The sequence below is a fragment of the Lissotriton vulgaris genome, chromosome 9 (assembly GCF_964263255.1).
Source record: "Lissotriton vulgaris chromosome 9, aLisVul1.2, whole genome shotgun sequence".
NCBI lineage: Eukaryota > Metazoa > Chordata > Amphibia > Caudata > Salamandridae > Lissotriton > Lissotriton vulgaris.
The window spans coordinates 448,686,701-448,707,251 of NC_141697.1; positions in this window are offsets into that span (position 1 = coordinate 448,686,701).

Below are 20,551 nucleotides of genomic sequence, written 5' to 3' on the forward strand. Positions count from 1 at the left end.
TTACTACGGTAAACCGAACACTGCATAAATACAAAATAACAAAGTAGGGAGCAAAAAAACCATTAATGAACTTCTAATAATGAAGAGCAGGCTTAAGCTAGCAGTCTTATTTTCCTCACCTACACCTTCTTTGTGTAAGCCAACATCCTAAAAGTTTATATAAACTCTTCCAAGTCAGAAGTTGAATACACTCCCAACTTGCAGATAAGCAGTCATAAGGTATCAAAAAGAAAATGTATTGTCTCTTCAAAAGCGTGTTACGCACTAAATACTTCTTCATCAGTGCACTATCCTTGAGATCGGTAAATGCTCTCTCAAAAACTAAACAGTAGCTTCCTTCAGCCCCAGCCATTACTAAGTCTGTGAATACTTGTCTCCAAAAACTAAAGGGAAATCCGAGGGAGCCTTGCAGACAGTGCACTCCAGCTCAGAGCATCCAGCGGGCAGAAACAGGGGCGTTAGCTGACTCAGAGTGCAGAGGCCCGATGAACAAAGCTCTGATTACCTCAAACAAAACAAAAGAAAAGAAAGGGGCATTCCTCTAGGCAGGGTCGGATTGGGATCACAATTTGGCCTGGGCACTGACGAACAAAAGTGGCCCACGTTCAAGAGGCGTGTCATACATTTAAGGGGCGTGGCTTTCAGTTAAGGGGCGTGGCCCACATTCAAGGGCGTGCCCTTTCGTGAAACACTATTTGGTTACTCTTTGAGGTCTAATTCGTAGAGAAATATTTAGTAAATTAAGCCTTTTAAAGCTTACAGAGCCAGTAACATTGGTAAAGACTAGGAGCACTGCAGGTCTGATAACTGAATCCTTACATGCAGTCTTAACGCCCTGCACAAGGTCGTTAGATATTCTTTCCCAACCAGCTAATCATCACATAAATCAGAAATCTAGTACAAAGTCAAGGAGAAAGGGTAAGACTGGAATCTCTGGAAACAGAACATGTAATAACAAAAGTAAGAATTCACAAATGAGGAAAAGGCAGTCTGGGGTGTAAAGAATTCTGAAAAAATGTATCTGTAGAATCTAGTCATAAACTTATTTCATAGCCAGCAAGTGATTTCTATATACAAAAAACACAGTTTTATTCACATCTGTTGCTGCCTTCAAGTCTGGGCCATGAGGAGACTGAGGATTACTCAATTAACCATGAAAATGATATAAAATCTGCAAAAATGAATTCTAACCTGAACATGCTAGAAAAGTTAATTCTTCTGCACAGAGAAAGAAGTGCCAAGTTTGCAAATTTTGCTTAGGCCTCGAACAAGGCCTAGCATAGAATGAGGCTAAACAGCTCTCTTTTGAGAAATCACATTACACAAAGTCTTAGACATGGCCTGAAATCAACGCACAAACATGTTGCCACATTCTGGCCTAGGGCCTAAAATAGAGTGCAGTCAGACCTACACACTACAAACAAAAACTAACCAAAACTTACTAATTAATATTCGTGGCATATAGAGAAATATGCCCCTTGTCTGCATTTTCGATGAGGCCTTTAAAATAAAGTTACATTATTAACTGGCACACAAATGAATCAGTAAATTGTGCAAAGAAATGGTAAACAAAATGGTTCCTACCGGTTCCTTCTTGCTTCAGAGGAAGGGATCGGCACATTGCATTTCTGGGTGCTGGATGTGGCAAGTCAAGTAAACCTTTGAGGAAGACCTACTGCACTGAGTCTAGTGCAGTATTTTCTGGATTCGGTGGGATGACAATTGAGGCACACTCGATGTAGCTTTGAGTACTGCTTTACTCAGCCTACTTTGGTCTGCCCTGTGGAGAGTGGGATGCCAAGGGGATTAGATGGCCCCTTTTGAGTTAGAGCTTGGCAGTGTGGTGCATCTGGTTTACAAGAGTAACCAAATAGAAAAGGCAGGGTGATCACTCTGTAGTTCTTTATGGGAGTGTCTGGACTTGGGTGACCTACTGGCATGGGTGCAAATTCAGGATGGGGAGTGTAAAAATTCAGGACAAAGGGTTAAAATTCAGAACAAACCTTCTGGACAAAAGGTACGTTTTACAGACCCATCAGAGGAGGTTGTGCATTATTATGTAAGTAAGTAAATCGACAACCATTTAAGCACTAGTCAAAATAAGTTTATATCAGGTTGAACCAATCGTGTACTTCATGGTTTTTCAGTATGCACGCAGCTTTGATCAACTTGCAGGTCTTTTTGTGATATTTCATAAGATAATAATCGATATATATGGTTACAGCACTGGGTTGTCCAGTCTGATATTTTTTTTACAATTCATGGTTCTGAGCAGGCATGTTTGGTGAGAGAAATGGTCGGGAAGATCTGCTTGAATAGTCATTGTGAGATGTAAAGTGGCAAACGTAAGATGCCGCTAATCCTGATCCAAACATATTCAACCATTTGCAAACCTATACATCATGTATTCTTCCATCCATCATTACACTCATCCATCCCTCCATCCACCCTTTTACTCATCCACCCATTATCCACCCATTCATCCACTCTTCCACCCATCCATCCATTCACTCATCCATCCATTTACCCTTTCACCCATCCAGCCACCCTTTCACTTACTCATCCATGCACCCAGTCACTCACCCTTAGACACATTCACCCTTTCAGTCATCCACACATCCATCCTCACTTTTTCTCTCAATCCACCCTTTCACCCAATCCATCTCCGCACTCGTCCATCTAGCCATTTGCCCTCTCACCCATCCAGCCATCCTTTCACTTTCTTATCCATCCACCCACTCACTCATCCTTCCACCTATTCACCCTTTCAGCATCCATTCTCCCTTTCTCTCTCCATCGACCCTGTCACTTAGCCATCCATCCTTCCTTCCATCCACCCAACTATCCATCTACTCATCCACTCATGCATCTATCCATTGACCCTATCACTCATCCATCCTTTCAATCATCCCTCCATCTTTTCTCTCATCCATCCTTTCACTCCTTCACTCATCTATCCAATCTTTTGCCCATGTACCCTCCCTTTCACTCACTCATCCATCCTTACGGTCACCCTTTCACACATCTGTTCATCCATTCACACTTTCACTTATCAATCAATCAATCCATCATTTCACTCATCCATCCACCCATTCTCTCTCATCATCCATCCACTCACCCTTTCATTCATCCATTCACCCTTTCACTGATCCATCCAGCCATCCCTTCACTTACTCTCTCACCCACCTTTTCACAATAATTGTGAGCTGAGCCTTTGTACGCAGAGTTGCAGACAGAAGAGACTCATCAGGAACTCACCCCTCGCTGTAGTTCCTAAAGCAAAGGGAGGCGTTCAAGATGCCCCTGCGCATAGTCAATCTGAAACCTTGGAAGTCATTAGTCATGTATGATGCACAGTGCCAGGCCCTGAGGTGTCTGTGACATGGTGTTGTTTCCAGGGCTTTAAGTGGGATGACAAAACTGAGGGGTCTCTCCAAAGGGGGTGTTCAATGTAATTATGGGCGTAGCTTAAAACACCTAAGCTACAAATCTGTGCTTAGCATAGTGTGCCGCCCGACTGGTATTTTGCTGCTTCTGTCATTGCGTTCAGATATATAATACAGCAAGTAATGTTACACCTACAACAAGCCAGAACTATAGGTTTTGTCAATGGTTGTTAGTTGCATAAAATAGAAAAGCTGCAACCATGACTTCCTTGAATGTAATATTGAAAACGCATCAGTTCTAAAATGATGACACCGAGAAAGAACTATAACCCTTTTTTTTAAAACTTCTTGCACAGGGGGAGCAGGGGGGGGGCTAAGGTGAAGATTGTGCGCTTTCAAAACATCACCTGGCCCCCACAGCCAGACCCATTCTTCCTTGGCCACTGTGCCCTGAATGTGAGGGGCTGTGGGTGAGGTGTTAAGACTATCACTGTTTCCCCGGCGGCGTGGGCCCCAGGGGGGCCATGGTGAAAGTGGCTCAAAAGGCCTGAGAAACACCTGGCCCCCAGGGAGGCCGATTCTTGTAAACAATCACCCCCTCCCCAGCCACCCTCAGCGTGATTGCTTTGCAGGGCAGGGGGTGCAGTAGAGGCCACAGCTGTTAATCGCTGTATGGCCTGCACAGTGAAGCGCTTTCATTTCTGTCTCTGTCTCCATGCTGTGGGCCGTTTTTTTTCTCCCATTTCCCAGTCGACAGAGAGCAGACAGCAGAGAGCACTCGCTGTGGACTGGGAAAGGGGAGAAAAAAAACAGCCCACAGAGGGCACTGAAACAGCGGCCCTTCGGCCGATTCCCGAATGCCCGCAGTGCCAATCCGCCCCTGCCTCTAGGTAAGCGATAGGACAACTTGTCACCGAGGGTGAAGGATTTCCAAGAGCTCGTAACACAAACAGGAAATACGCTAATTGGGAACAGGACTGCAGTTCTGCAAATCAAGCAGCGGGCACGGACCAAACTCGCACATGAAAGTAAACCAAGCATAGATGATTGCGTGAGGCCTTCTTTTATGTTCTTTTCCAGTCACGTGAAAAGATAGCGTGTGCTGCAGATACCGGTTGGAATTTCCGTGGTGATATACAATAAAAGGCCTATATCCATTTCAGCCCTTGTGGCACCTACAAACAGTGCATGTTAGAAGAAGTAGTATAAAGTTTTTTACACCAAGCAACAGAATATGATGCTCGAGGTGTAACAGCACTCTACATGATATCCAGTGTTTTTTTCTTTTCTCTCTCTGTCTTTCTCTCTCTCTCTCTCTCTCTCTTATGTGGATTATGCCATATCTGTTCATATCGAAAGCTGTACATATTAGTCACAGCGAGGGGCATTAAAAAAATAGTTCATATTCATGGGGATGCAATAATATAATATGAATAGATTTTTCCAATTGCATTTTATTTTGAGAAATGTCATGGTATTGACCTAGTTTTAAAGTAAATAATGCAAAGAGAGTGACAAATAATTTTACGGCTGTCATAACCAAAAGTAATTCTGAAACTTACTTCTTTGGAAACAAGGATTATTGCTACAAAGACAGGATTACACATGTTTCTATAGATATGATATATAGATTTAGAGGACGCTCCATGAAGCAAAAGGAAATATATATTGTAATTACATGATCCAAAAAATATGCGTGCAAAATCAGATAATTTATAAATCAATCAATCAATCAGAGTACTTGTAAAGCACGCTACTTACCCAGGGTCCCAAGGTGCTGAGGGGAGAGGGGGGGTGCTGCTACTGCTCGAAGAGCCAGGTCTTGAGGAGTCTTCTGAAGGCGAGTAGGTCTTGGGTCTGCCGTTTGTGGGTAGGGAGGGTATTCCAGGTCTTGGCGGCGAGGTAGGAGAAGGATCTGCCGCCGGAGGTCGTTCGTTGGATGCGGGGGGCAGAGGCGAGGGCGAGGCTGGCGGAGCGGAGCAGGCGGGAGGGGGTGTGGAAGCTGAGTCTGCTGTTCAGGAAGGCTGGTCCGGCGTTGTAGAGTGCTTTGTGTGTGTGGGTGAGGAGCTTGAAGGTGATCCTCTTGTCGACGGGGAGCCAGTGTCGGTCTCTCAGGCGGGGGTGATGTGGCTGAGGCGGGGGACACTGATGATCAGTCAGACGGAGGCGTTTTGGATTTGTTGTAGTCGCCGTAGGTGTTTGGCTGGGATTCCTGCATAGAGTGTGTTGCCGTGGGCCAGTTTGCTGCGGACGAGGGCCTGTGTCAACGTTCTTCTTGTTTCGGTCGGGATCCACTTGTAGATCCTGCGGAGCATGCGAAGGGTGTTGTAGCAGGAGGAAGAGACGGCGTTGACCTGCTTAGACATGGAGAGGAAGGATCGAGGACGAATCCTAGATTGCGTGCATGGTCGGTGGGTGTTGATGCTGTTCCCAGTGTGGTCGGCCACCAGAAGTCGTCCCAGGCTGAGGGGGTGGGTCCGAGGATGAGGACCTCCGTCTTGTCCGAGTTCAGCTTCAGACGGCTGCTCCTCATCCAGTCGGCGACACCCTTCATTCCCTCGTGGAGGTTGGTTTTGGCAGTGTATGGGTCCTTGGTGAGGGAGAGGATGAGCTGGGTGTCGTCAGCGTAGGAGAGGATGTTGAGGTCGTGATGCCGGGCCACTCGTGCGAGGGGGGCCATGTAGACATTGAACAGCATTGGGCTGAGGGATGAGCCCTGGGGGACGCCGCAGATGATGTCAGTGGCATCGGATCAGAAGGGTGGGAGGCGGACGCTCTGGGTTCTGCCGGAGAGGAAGGACGTGGTCCAGTCAAGAGCCTTCTCTTGGATTCCAGCTTTTAGGAGGCGTGTCTTTAGAGTGCGATGGCAGAACATGTTGAAGGCGGCTGACAGGTCCAGGAGGATGAGGGCTGATGTTTCGTTGTTGTCTAGTGGGTGCCTGATGTCGTCTGTGGCGGCGATGAGGGCTGTCTCGGTGCTGTGGTTTCATCTGAATCCGGACTGGGACGGGCCCAAGATGTTGTTGTCTGCAAGGTGGCTGCCCAGTTGCATGTTGATGATTTTCTCGATGACCTTTGCCGGGAACGGGAGCAGGGAGATGGGCCGAAAGTTCTTGAGGTCCTTGGGGTCCGCTTTGGGCTTCTTGAGGAGGGCGTTAATTTCGGCGTGCGTCCAGCTTTCGGGGAATGTCGCTGTTTCGAAGGAGATGTTGATGAACTTCCGTAGTTGGGGTGGGATGGCTGCGTCTACTTTGTTGAATACATGGTGTGGGCACGGGTCAGACGGAGATCCTGAGTGGATGGAGTTCATGACCTTGCGTGTCTCATCATCGTTGATGTTGGACCAGAAGGTCTGGCTGTTGGAGCTGGTGGTGTTCACAGGGGAGGTGAAGTCTGGCCTAGTCGGAGCAGTCGTGGTGTTGAAGCTGTCGTGGATGTCAGCGATCTGGCAGTGGAAGAAGATGGCCGGTGAGTCGCACAGTTCTTGTGAGGGTGGGATGTCATTGGCGTTGGCACACGGGTTGGAGAGTTCCTTTACAATTGCTGTTGTGTGCGTTGTTATCCAAGCGGTCTTTGAAGGAGGATCTTTTGGCTAATCTGATGAGGTGGTGGTGTCTGCAGGTGGCGTCCTTGTGGTCTGTGTGGTTTTCCGGTGTGCATTTGTGGTGCCACGTCTTCTCCAGTTTTCTTGCATGCGAGTTTAGAGGTCTGGAGCTCGGCGGTGAACCAGGTGGCTCTCTTGTTGGCGTGGCTGTTGGAGGGTTTCTTGAACAGGGAGAGGGTGTTGGTGCAGTCGTCGATCCACTGTCTTAGGTTTCGGGCTGCGGCATCTGGGTTGGTGGGTGGGTTCCTGCAAGGGAGGTGATCAGCTGTTCTTTGGTATTTAACAACAAGGGGTGGTGATGGACAGAGTTTCTGAATTAAGCAGAATACTCTCACCCAGTCAAGAGATCAGGGCTAGATCCAACACCGTTCTTTTGCTCACTGCACCATCCCAGCTCAGAACCTGGCTATATGCAAATTAGTCTGTTCCTGTCCCAGTGCATGATGGGAACAGGGCAAACCAAACTACCAAGCCAATTCTTACACTGGGAAGGAAACAAGCTTTCGGGGACCGGTTTCTGGCATTTCAGCTGTCATCGCCCCGGCTTGCTTGAATCCTGATAGTGCAATGAGCAAGGGACTCACATCTGAGTATACCCTTCCACGCTTATGGTGGACAAAATATTTAACAACAAGGGGTGGTGATGGACAGAGTTTCTGAATTAAGCAGAATACTCTCACCCAGTCAAGAGATCAGGACTATATCCAACACCGTTTTTTTGCCCACTGCACCATCCCAGCTCAGAACCTGGCTATATGCAAATTAGTCTGTTCCTGTCCCAGTGCATGATGGGAACAGGGCAAACCAAACTACCAAGCCAATTCTTACACTGGGAAGGAAACAAGCTTCCGGGGACCGGTTTCTGGCATTTCAGCCGTCGTCGGCCCGGCTTGCTTGAATCCTGATGGTGCAATGAGCAAGGGACTCACATCTGAGTATACCCTTCCACGCTTATGGTGGACAAAATATTTAACAACAAGGGGTGGTGATGGACAGAGTTTCTGAATTTAGCAGAATACTCTCACCCAGTCAAGAGATCAGGGCTAGATCCAACACCGTTTTTTTGCTCACTGCACCATCCCAGCTCAGAACCTGGCTATATGCAAATTAGTCTGTTCCTGTCCCAGTGCATGATGGGAACAGGGCAAACCAAACTACCAAGCCAATTCTTACACTGGGAAGGAAACAAGCTTCCGGGGACCGGTTTCTGGCATTTCAGCCGTCGTCGGCCCGGCTTGCTTGAATCCTGATGGTGCAATGAGCAAGGAACTCACATCTGAGTATACCCTTCCACGCTTATGGTGGACAAAATATTTAACAACAAGGGGTGGTGATGGACAGAGTTTCTGAATTTAGCAGAATACTCTCACCCAGTCAAGAGATCAGGGCTAGATCCAACACCGTTTTTTTGCTCACTGCACCATCCCAGCTCAGAACCTGGCTATATGCAAATTAGTCTGTTCCTATCCCAGTGCATGATGGGAACAGGGCAAACCAAACTACCAAGCCAATTCTTACACTGGGAAGGAAACAAGCTTCCGAGGACCGGTTTCTGACATTTCAGCCGTCGTCGGCTCGGCTTGCTTGAATCCTGATGGTGCAATGAGCAAGGGACTCACATCTGAGTATACCCCTCCACGCTTATGGTGGACAAAATATTTAACAACAAGGGGTGGTGATGGACAGAGTTTCTGAATTAAGCAGAATACTCTCACCCAGTCAAGAGATCAGGGCTAGATCCAACACCGTTTTTTTGCTCACTGCACCATCCCAGCTCAGAACCTGGCTATATGCAAATTAGTCTGTTCCTGTCCCAGTGCATGATGGGAACAGGGCAAACCAAACTACCTTCCTTCCTCTCCATGTCTAAGCTGGTCTTTGGTGACTTTGCTCCAGCAGTGGCGAGGCAGCTGTTGGGTGCGGTGGTGCGTGGTTGGTTACTTGAAGGTGAAATGGATGGAGCGGTGGTCGGTCCAGTGGAGTTCGGTGGTGTGGTCAAAGGCGACGTGGGAGTCTGTGGAGAAGACGGGATGCAGCTTGTGGTCAGCGGCGTGGGTGGGTGCGTATCGAGTTGTCTGAGGCCGAGGTTGGTGAGGTTGTCTATCAGGGTGGCGGAGTTGGCGTTGTTGTTGTTCTTGACGTGGAAGTTTAGGTCCCCAAGGAGGATGTAGTCCGTGGAGGCGAGTGCGTGGGTGCTGGCGAGGTCGACGATGGAGTCGCTGAACTGAGCCCGGGGTCCGGGGGGTCCGTAGATGAGTGTTCCTCTGAGAGTGGTGTTAGGGTCAGTGTGGATCCGGAAGTGCAGGTGTTCGGCGGTGTTGAGGGTGTTGTCTGAGTGGGTGGCGACCTTGAGGGTGGACTTGTGGACGATGGCTATTCCTCCTCTGATTCCATTGGCGCGATCCCTGCGGGCGATCTTGTAGATGTCTGGGATGGCTATGGCTATGTTGGGCGCCGAGGAGTCGTTCCACCAGGTCTCGGTCAGGAAGGCCGCGTCTGGGGCGGAGGTGTCGTGCAGATCCCAGAGCTTGATGACGTGTTTGTGATCGGAGCGGGTGTTGAGGAGTATGCAGCAGAGGTGGTTGGGTCAAGTCCTTGGAGGTTTGGTGGTTTTGTCGCAGGTGAAGCTGCAGGTGTGGCAGGAGAAGAGTCCATGGGTCCGTTTTAGGGCGGCCTGGATGCAGACGTGGTTTTGGCTGGCATTGAGTGCATGGAGGGTGCTGGCATCGTAGTGGATTCTGGTGTCATGGCGTTCGCAGGGTCTAAGGGTTCTGGCGCTGGGTAAGGTCCAGGCGCCGACGGGCACAGACGGGCTTGCCTTAGGCGCCCCTTGGGCGCGCCAGCGGTGTGCCCGTTGCAAGCGGCCGCTTTTTGGCCTGCATATGATGTGGCTTGGGAGGGAGGAGCAACTGGGAGGCAGGAGCGGGGAGGCGAATGGGTGTGCAGGGGGGGCGGGCCACAGGGAAGCAGCAGCGGGAAGGGCCTGATCAGGAGCGGCAGGGAGTCAGGGGGAACTGGCACACAGGGCAGAGGGGAAAGAAAAACCTAGGAAACAAGGAGGCAGCAGGGTGGCAGGAAAAAAGCAGTCAGGTGACGAGCAGCGGCGTGGGGGCGGCCTGCCTGCGAGCAGAGTTAAAGGTCACAAAAAAGCACAGAAAGGTCACAAAAAATGGGGGGAAACGAGTGGCACAGAGGGGCAAAGGTCACAAGAAAGGGCAGAAAAGGTCACAAAAAAACGGGGGACACGAGTGGCACAGAGACAGAAAAGTCACAAGAAAGGGCAGAAAGGTCACAAAAACGGGGGGAAACGAGTGACACAGAGGCTGAAAGGTCACAAGAAAGGGCAGAAAGGTCACAAAAGATGGGGGAACGAGTGGCACAGGAGGCAGAAAGGTCCCAAGAAAGGGCAGAAAGGTCACAAAAAATGGGGGGAAACTAGTGGCACAGAGGCAGAAAGCTCACAAGAAAGGGCGGAAAGGTCACAAAAACGGGGGGAAACGAGTGGCACAGGAGGCAGAAAGGTCGCAAGAAAGGGCAGAAAGGTCACAAAAAACGGGGGGAAACGAATGGCACAGAGGCAGAAAGGTCCCAAGAAAGGGCAGAAAGGTCACAGAAATGTAGGGGCAGCTAAGCAACAGAAGGCAAAATGGGCAGAGAGACACGGGGCCCGCGAGGGAAGCAGAAGGAAAAACCGGGCAGAGAGACATGGGGGCAGCGAAGCATAACATGATAATGAACAATTGTTATTGTTCAATAGAAATACTGTCATGAGTAGATGGAGCCATCCATCTAATGGATACTAATCATTGTTGGAAATGAATACCAGAAGAATACTGGCTGGTCAAAAAAAGAGACATAATCGTGAAATCCCTAAAACAGTAATTTTAAGCAAATCACAAATTAACAATTCTTTAAACCCAGTTGTGATGCTGGGAGAATCACTACTTTGTGACATATGTCTCTTTGCATGTGTTGTTGATTGCTACTTTTTTAAATTAGTTACAATCATTTTCAAACTTCTCTGTCCACCACTCCATATGCTTTTGGGTATGTTTGTTTCTTAAGGGAAAACAGGAAAACACTAACATCATGCAATAGTGAAAAAAATATGATTTCAGGTTTCCATGGGATTGTTGTCATTTGGGGTACATGGACAAGGGAGAAGGATTAATGTACTAGATAAGAACATTCAGAAAAGCAAGTATTTGTTATATTAGTGGAGGATAGAGTTGTCGAATAGGACATTTATTGGTTACAAAGGCTTGTTCCTTAGCAGATGTGATTTGAGTTAAGGATGACTATTTAGGGTAGCAATGGACAAAAAATATGCCACAATAACAAAGTTACCTTTGGTGGTCTGCAGATGATCACCTGGCTTGAGTGAAGCTGGGTGATAAGTATTATATAGCGCAATACATATTGGTGCACTTTGATTGCCTGACAAACCCATGTGCTTATGGGCTATCATATGTATTTTTTTCTGTAGGGAGGTTTGTAATCTGTCTTTGGTTGTTATTGCCCTCTGCCTAAACTGGATCAGTTATGGGGAAGATATCTGATGCTCTAGGATTATAATAGACCTCGCTTTGAGCAACAGGATTGATACACTTCTACATAATCTGCATCGGTTGATGCATGATCAGTCATAGAGAGGTGCTTGAGGTTGGCATGTTCTTCTCAGAGATGGCTCATATCTTATTTGGCTTCTCTTAACCAGCGTGACACCTTCCCCAGAGTGTATATATATTGTCATCTGGTGTTTCTAACCAGCACTCTTTAAGTGACTCTATTTAAGTATAATTGTTTGTGTGATCTACTCAGGTGTAGGCTGGACTACCTTAATGACTTTTATGAACATTAATGAAGTGTTTTTGCAAAGGATTTCCCAGTGAAAGTTTGTAATTTATTTTAAATAAATGCAATATTGTTAATACGTTTTGCAAACTTTCGAAAGTCAACACGAGAAGCGCCAATGACTCACCTCCTCCTTACAGATTTGTTGTCCAGGCAATAATTGACAAATCTGACAGAACTATCCATGATGGAAAACTTTAACAACAGACAGTGTTGAAGGTTAACAGCAACGCCAGTGCTGCCTAATACCTGTTCTGTGTCCCAGGTGCTGGGAGCAACACGATCACAGGGAGTTGGCCATGTAACAAACAGTTTGCAGGTGGCAGAAAGTTTGGATGTCCGACAAAGCATACACTCTGTGGAGACATTCAGAGAGCTGGTGTAGCCCACAAATCTGGCTTGGACCAGCATGTACACCGGATAAAAATATCTACAGTGAAATAAGAAAATTACAGAAGTGGAACATGTAGTGACTGCCCACATTACTACGGCCCTTTCTGAAGCTGACTAAATTGATGCGATGGTGAGAAGAAAAACATTTCTCAATTTCATAGAACTCAGGTGGTATGGAAGTTTAAATGTGAACTAAAAAAGCAGTGTTGTACTACTAAAGTACTCTAAATAAATAATAAACTCCTTCACAATGAGCCGAATCCATAGTTCAGAAATAAAACTTAGGGCTGCTCACTCGGCTATCTCTTATGCTGTCAATTTCCGGTGACGTCACTGTAGGGATGAAGTTTGATAATCTGTAAGTAAATACCTTTCAATACATTTTGTAGTTCATATTTAGGTAGGCTAATGGACAATGTTTTTCATATTTGCCTTCCACAAATACAAGCATAAATAGTCTAATTAATGATAGGTTAACCTTCGTCACAAAAAGCATTATGAATTTTGCAAACATTTGGTCTAGCCCGCCTTCTTACCTCTCTTAATGGCTCTAATTTTCATTAATATTTAGTTGGTTGTTCATAATCGAAATCCAAAATGAGATTCAAACCTGAAGGACCAATAACTTATTACGGCATTGGAAGTGGGGGAGTATTCTACATATTCATCTTTAATATCCACAATATTATGATATTCTACAAGCTCTTTAGAATACATTTTTGTGACAAAGCCTTCCATATCCCTTCTGTACATATAATTCAATTGTTATCTACTTTATCTTGTTGGTTTTCTTGTATTCATTTTGTAGTGACTACAATTTCAACAGGATAGGAAGTGCAGTGAGCAACATAGTTCTGGTGATATATTTCCAATCTCCTTAATATCTCTATCATTACCTTTCTTTTCGGGTCCTTTTATAGAAACTGCAAGACATATTAGTACTTCTAATACCTTAAAAGTTATTTTGTTACTCAGTTATCTCTTTATAACTTTCTATTGTCGCCCCTATAAAAGGCAAAATGCATTTCCCTTAAATAAAAATCTACCTAAGATCCAGAAGATCACCTGTCTATTACTCGGGTTCAGTATCTCCAGTGAGACTTCTGCATGATAAGATCCATGCCACATATGGATTTTAGATATAGTTTCCTCATAAACAAACTCAGGCTAACATCATTACAATGGTATTTAGCTATTGGATATAGATACATTTTAAGAACTGCCACGTTCTGTCAATTATAGGCCCAGACTAGACAGCGCATGCACAGTCACTTCAAGAGAGTTTCTTCATACACTGTGGGCTTACAACCAGCCCATAGCTTTTCATTGGTTTGCTGCAGCATCACTCTCATTTCCTTAATTCCAGTTTGTGTAGGCCTGCCTACATCATGTCCCCTTATTGTGCTTGGCCCTGTCTGGAGCATGGACAAAATACTTGTATACATCCACTGCTCCCGTTTTTTTGTGTACAGCACACCACATGAGAGCTTGTGTTTTTCCCTCTGCCCCAGTCCGTTTCTTTTGTGTTTCAGCAGTCCACAAGTACTAGTGATTTGCCCTCTGATGCTGTCCATTTCTTCCACACCCCCACCTGCTCACTCTCTGTTTAGTAAACTTCCCCATCTACTCCCTCTTTGTTTGTTAAATAGTTTTTATCTGAAGATAAGGATCACAGAAATACAATTGAAAAATACGTTCAGTTAAAGATACAAGTATGTAATAATACAATGAGTACAGGCATAACATAAGTAAGGTTGAGGAGAAGAGAACCAGCAGATTACATGAACTTGTAAAGTTACTAGAATATGGTTATATAGTAATTATAAAACCTAACCATTAGAAACTAAATTATAATGCTTCTGTGTAAAAAACTGGAAAATAAAAACGACATTAGAGAATTTTTATATAAAAAGGACAAAGAAAGAGAGAAAGGGAGAAATATGAGGAAGATAGGGATAGAAATAGTAAGAGAGAAGAGTAAGAAAGAGAGAAGAAAGAAGCAATTATGAAGAGGGTGATTTCGATGACAGATAAGAAGTAAACGGTAACCATTGTAAATCAGATTTGATTTGTAGGCAGGTTGAAGTATTGGATACTGAAGCAATTCTATGTTCATCACAAATTAAATTCCACCAGTGCATTAAAGATAACTTAGAATTGTTTTTCCAGCAAGTTAATATGACCTGAAAATAATCGAGAGGAAGGGTGAGGCCACCTTTAAGCCCCCTAGGCAACCCCACAACAATCGCCTCAAACCCCACTTTGAGAGGTCTGAGCTCACCATGCTGTAGGTGAAATGTGGAGAAGAGGAAGAGGAGAGTGACCCTCTACCTGACCACTTCTACTCCAAGGAGGAAGATGGGTTAGTGGTAGGAGTAATCCTTTCCTCCATTCTGACTCCTGAGCAGCAGAGAAATTGCCACCAAATGCTGGGGAAGTAGGCCTCTCTGTTTTCCCTCATTCCTTGGACTACCCACCTGTGTATCCATGATGTGGACAGAGAAGACAACCCTCCTGTAAAGTACAAATTATACAGGTTGTCTGACAAGGTGAGAGCGAGCATTAAGGAAGTGGTTTCCAAAATGCTGGAGATGGAGAGTGATAAAACCCTCCAGTAACTCCTAGTCCAGTCCTGTGTTCTGGTACCAAAACTGTCCCACCGGGCTTACCGGGACTATAGAGGGCTACAAAGACAGATGCTCATCCCACCCCACGGGCTGATGAACCTACTGACAGGTAAGAGGCTGCCTAGTACTTAAGTACCTCATCAGGATACTGACAGATCAGACAGAAGGAGCAAAAGAGAGGTCAGCCTTTTCCTCTGCAGAGGGCTACTATAAGTTTAAATGAATGCCCTTTGGACTCAATTCAATTCAATACAAAATATTTCATTCAGCCGAATAAAAGTAGACCATAAGAGCACATAGTATCAAATGCAAATCCACAATATAAGTAGTATAAATCTGAGTTTATCTTATTTTAAAAACGAATAAAAATAGGATTACAGTAGTGCATTTTAGATCTACGTGTTCACCATATGACCAGGATAAAAAAATTATATGAACTCAGGATATGAACACAGAACATCTGCACAGAAACACAATTATCAAGCAAAACAGGGGGACAAAAACCTCTAATAGGGTCTGTCATGTGCTCCTACCTGATATTAAAAAAAGAGGAGAGAAGTCCTCGATCTAGCACCATCAAACAAATGGGGGGTTCAATGCAAGCAAGTTAGCCATCCATAGTTTTTGATGCCCGAATAGCTGCTTTCAGAAAAGCACCCCCGGAATAAGAAATTTTGTGTGAGCTTAAAAACTGTAAGGGGAGCAGGGCTACTCTACACTGATGATGACCGAGCTCGTGTAACAAAGGCTGGATAAAGTGCTTATAAGCTAAACTATAAGATTTGCAGAAAAACAAAAAGTGCAAAAGTGATTGTGCAGATTGATTATCACAAGGGCAGGTCAAGTCTGTATTGTTAGTGGAATCAGGGGGGGTTAAAAAAACAAAGACCAGTAAATAGATTCTGCCCTGAAACGGAAAAGAAGAGGTCTCTCAAATCCTGTGAGGTCTAAAGACAGATACACAAGCTTTGAGCCTGATAATAAGGATCTATGATAAGTCAAAACTGAAGATTTTACCAACTCATTTTTTGTTCTCAGGACTTCGCTATGCTCCATGTACGCTTCTTTAACCTCTGCCTTTGCAGTTTTTGGGATACTGGTGGGGTTTGAATACCAGTCTGATAAACCCATGGTTCCAAAGATGTTCTAGATATAACTTAGCCATGGGATAGAGAGGACCTTTTTGTGAGCAAGTCAATCAAGTATAATGTCCTTCAAAGTTTTGCCACTGGCTTCCTCCATATGTAGACCCACAGTAAAAGTGGCGCTACAAGTGCTTTGTCTGATATATATGCCTGTTTTAATTCAGAGTGTATAATAAAGCTGGAAGTGGTAGGTGTTAAGCTCAGTAGCCACTGAGAAACACAGTTTCCTCGGACTGAAGGCCAGCGCATTTGTTACAACCCCAGACAGCCGTGCTATAAGTGGCTGCACTAATGCACTAAAAATGATATACCTTCAAGGGAGGAAGAACAGTCCCTTTAGACTCTGCTCTTGATAGATTGCAAACACGCCCTGCAGTTCTGCAAAGCTTTAGGCAGGCCTGCTTCCAAGACCCTGAAGGGTTAAAAGTTAAACCTAATTAGCAGAAGTTGTCCACAGCTGTCAGGTCTTGTCAGTTTAGGATGATTTTATTTAGCTTTATTTTCCCTGGTCCACAGGACATGATGTGCAACTTTGTATAGTTGGTTTTCGGATTCAAATGTGACATAAAAGAGGTGAAAGCCTTCACCTGGTGCCTCAGTGAATTCGAAGTAAGGGCAAACAGCACTGCGTCACCAACATAGAGTAGCGCGGAGATTGGAGAGTCTGCTATTCTAGGGATATCTGAGGGGCAGGAAGTTAAATGGGTTATATATAAATTGAATAACAGAGGGGAAAATTTGCACCCCTTCCTCACTCCACTGCTCAGGGGGAAAGCAGCAGAGAGTTCTCAATTTTAAGCTCACTCTGGTCGATAAATCTGAGTGTAGTGAGAATAAAAAAATATTAATTAATAAGTGAGGGTTCTACTTCTTGATGCAACAACATTGTACATAACTTGCTTCTGTACACTGAATCAAAAGCAGTGGACACATCCTTAAAAGCAAGGTAGATGGGGATCACCTGGCATTGGTATACTTAGAAATTATTAACGCCAGGTTCAGACATTGTTAGTTTGTGCCTTATTTCAAGCAGAAGCAATATTGAAAAGAGGAAAGAATACCCTTGTCTGCTGCCCAGTTTACGGTTGTAGATGACTCTGCGAATAATTTTGATTGCTCTATCAATAAGTGATATGGGGCGATAACATTTCGGGGACAGACTATCGCCCTCTTTAAATATTGGCATGATCATTTCAGTAGTCCAGAAACAGGGAATGTTTGTGATTAAAAAGAAATTGTAAGTTTTAGTAATAAGGGGACCCAAAACTTTAGGCATGGATTTCCCCCAATCCATAGGTACCCCACCTGGGTCTCCAGTCCCGGGCTCCAGGAGAAAGCATTTTTCGAGGGAAACTGAAAGAGGTGACAACATGCCCGGGGTCAGGACATGCTTGGAGCCCCCATGCCAAACCCCTGTGAAGCCACATGTGTGTGTTCACTGGTGAGATGAGAATCTACCGGGTGTTAGCTATTGCTGCTGTCAGCCTGTGAGCAGGAAGCAATTCCCGTGCCCTGCCTGGTGTTTACTCCATACTGACAGTTGTGACCCATGTCCTCTGTGGTTCAGTGTCCCAAGAGCAGTAGCAGGACAGGGCACACTGACCATTATTCTTGTCGTTGAGGGGATCTGAGCACTTCCACCTGTGTGGATCACTGACAGAAAATCAACGGACAAAATTTCGACCTACAGAAAAATTGACGCTGGAATATCGAAGGCAAGAATATCGATATCCTATCTAAGACACGGTAAGTACACAAATATTGAAACCAAAATATCAATGTTCAAAATATCGTAATTAAAAATATTGAGGGATTTTGTAATAAAAAAAAGTATAACATAAAGTCAATAATACTGATCAACCAAACAAACATAGGTAAACATATTTAATCATGGTTAAAAATTAATAAATAATGCATGTACAATAATATAGCATTAATTAAACATATACATATAATATTTACTTACTTCATTAGAATTTAAAAAAAATATTCTTATAACATAAATTATTAAAGCATATTATAAATTACAAATACATCTACACACATAAACAATAACATAAATAAAATTGAAATAATTATATTTTATACGTAAAAAAAAAATATATATATATATATATCCAGTCAATATTTTTTTAATTAATAATATACTACATTATCAAAAAAATAAAATATTAAGTAGCTAAATAAATAAAAGTACTATTCAAAGTCCAAAAAAACACTACAGTAATGATAACATTGGATAGCGTAACACTTAAAATTACTATTCCAACTTCAGAAAATGCAATAGTAGGGAAAGCGTTGGATAGCGTAGGGGTAAAAATTACTATTCCAACTCCAGAGAGTAAAACAGTAGGTAAAACGTTGGATAGCTTAGGGGTAAAAATTACTATTCCAACTCCAGAGGGTGCTACAGTAGGGAAAGCGTTGGATAGCGTAGGGATAAAAATTACTATTCCAACTCCAGACGGGAGCAGCAGTAGGAAAAACGTTGGATAGCTTAGGGGTAAAAATTACTATTCCAACTCCAGAGGGTGCTACAGTAGGGAAAGCGTTGGATAGCGTAGGGGTAAAAATTACTATTCCAACTCCAGACGGGGGCAAGAGTAGGGAAAGCGTTGGATAGCGTAGGGGTAAAAATACTATTCCTACTCCAGAGAGTGCTACAGTAGGAAAAGCATTGAATAGCGTAGGGGTAAAAATTACTATTCCAACTCCAGAGGGTGCAAGAGTAGGGAAATCATTGGATAGCGTACGGTTAAAATGTACTATTCCAACTCCAGAGGGTTCAACAGTAGGGAAAGCGTTGGATAGCGTATGCGTACAAATTACTATTCCAACTCCAGAGAGTGAAACAGTAGGGAAAGTGTTGGATAGCGTAGGGGTAAAAATTACTATTCCAACTCCAGAGGGTGAAACAGTAGGGAAATTGTTGGATACCGTAGGGGTAAAAATTACTATTCCAACTCCAGAGGGTGCAACAGTAGGGAAAGCATTGTATAGCGTATGGTATAAAAATTACTATTCCAACTCCAGAGGGTGAAACAGTAGGGAAAGCGTTGGATAGCGTAGGGGTAAAATTTACTATTCCAACTCCAGAGGGTGCAACAGTCGGGAAAGCTTTGATAGCGTAGGGGTAAAAATTACTATTCCAACTCCAGAGGGTGCAACAGTTGGGAAAGCGTTGGATAGCGTAGAGGTTAAAATTAATATTCCAACTCCAGAGGGTGCAACAGTAGGGAAAGCGTTGGATAGCGTAGGGGTAAAAATAACTATTCCAACTCGAGAGAGTGAAACAGTAGGGAAAACATTGGATAGTGTAGAATTTAAAGATAACATACTTTTTGTATTTAAAATAATAAATAATATAATTTTTAAATAACTCTACATCATTTACAAATACCCATTAATAATTACAATTTAATAATGAATTAACAATAAATTAACAATGAATACCAATAAATACTAATAAATAAATATTAGTCACCAAATAATAAATATTGAACAATAAAATATTTTCATTGCAAATAAAATATTAATTATTTAAAATTAATTAACAATTAACAAATACTAAACAATAACATTATTTGTCATACCAAAAAATACTTTTTATGAAACATTGATTACCAATTAATTAAAACTAATTTCCAAATAATAAAAATTAATCACCAGTTAAATATATGAATTGCCAATAAACAAAATTATTTACCAATTAAAAGCATTCATTATCACTTAAAAAACGTAATTATAAATTAAAAAAACGTAATTACCAATTAAAATAATTATTTGCCATTTAATAATTAATTAAAAAATAATTATCTATGCCAATAAATAAAAATAAATCATTACTTCATTACAATTAAATTACTTCCCGCCCAATTCCCCTTCAAACCCACAACCCGCTACAGAAATAAACACAAAAATGTATTAGAATTACTTCATAATACCTAAAAATTAATAATTAATTTAGTATATTTAAATTACTTCCCACCCTATTCGCCTATAAACCCACAACCCGCTCCGGTACTAAAACATAAAATTTACTAAAAAATAACATTATAAATATACAAAAATAGTACACATATCATTTAAAATAAGTTAAATACATTGAGATTAGTTACATCAAGATATATGCTATCGATATTACTAACTTCGATATTACTTACAACGACATAAAAAAATCGATATTACTTACCTTAGGGTCGATATTCTGTCCAACGATATTCATGACCTCGATATTCTGTACCTTCGATATTTCCAACTCTATATTTTTGTAGGTCGATATTTAAAATTCGATATTTAGACTGTGCACCCACCTGTGCTACAAGTTGTAATTGCAGGAGGGGGTCAGAGGACCACAGCCCCAGGAGTTTTTGAGGCTGATGCCACCTATGCCCGCAATTGTGGCGCTTACTTCTGTCATTGGGGCTTACGCTGCGCGGGACACCTGTTGAGATCCAGGAGAGAGCAGAGGATCACAGGCCCCAGGAGCTACCATGACCCTCCATTGCTAATGAGCATTTTGGGGAGCTGAAGTTGGATCAT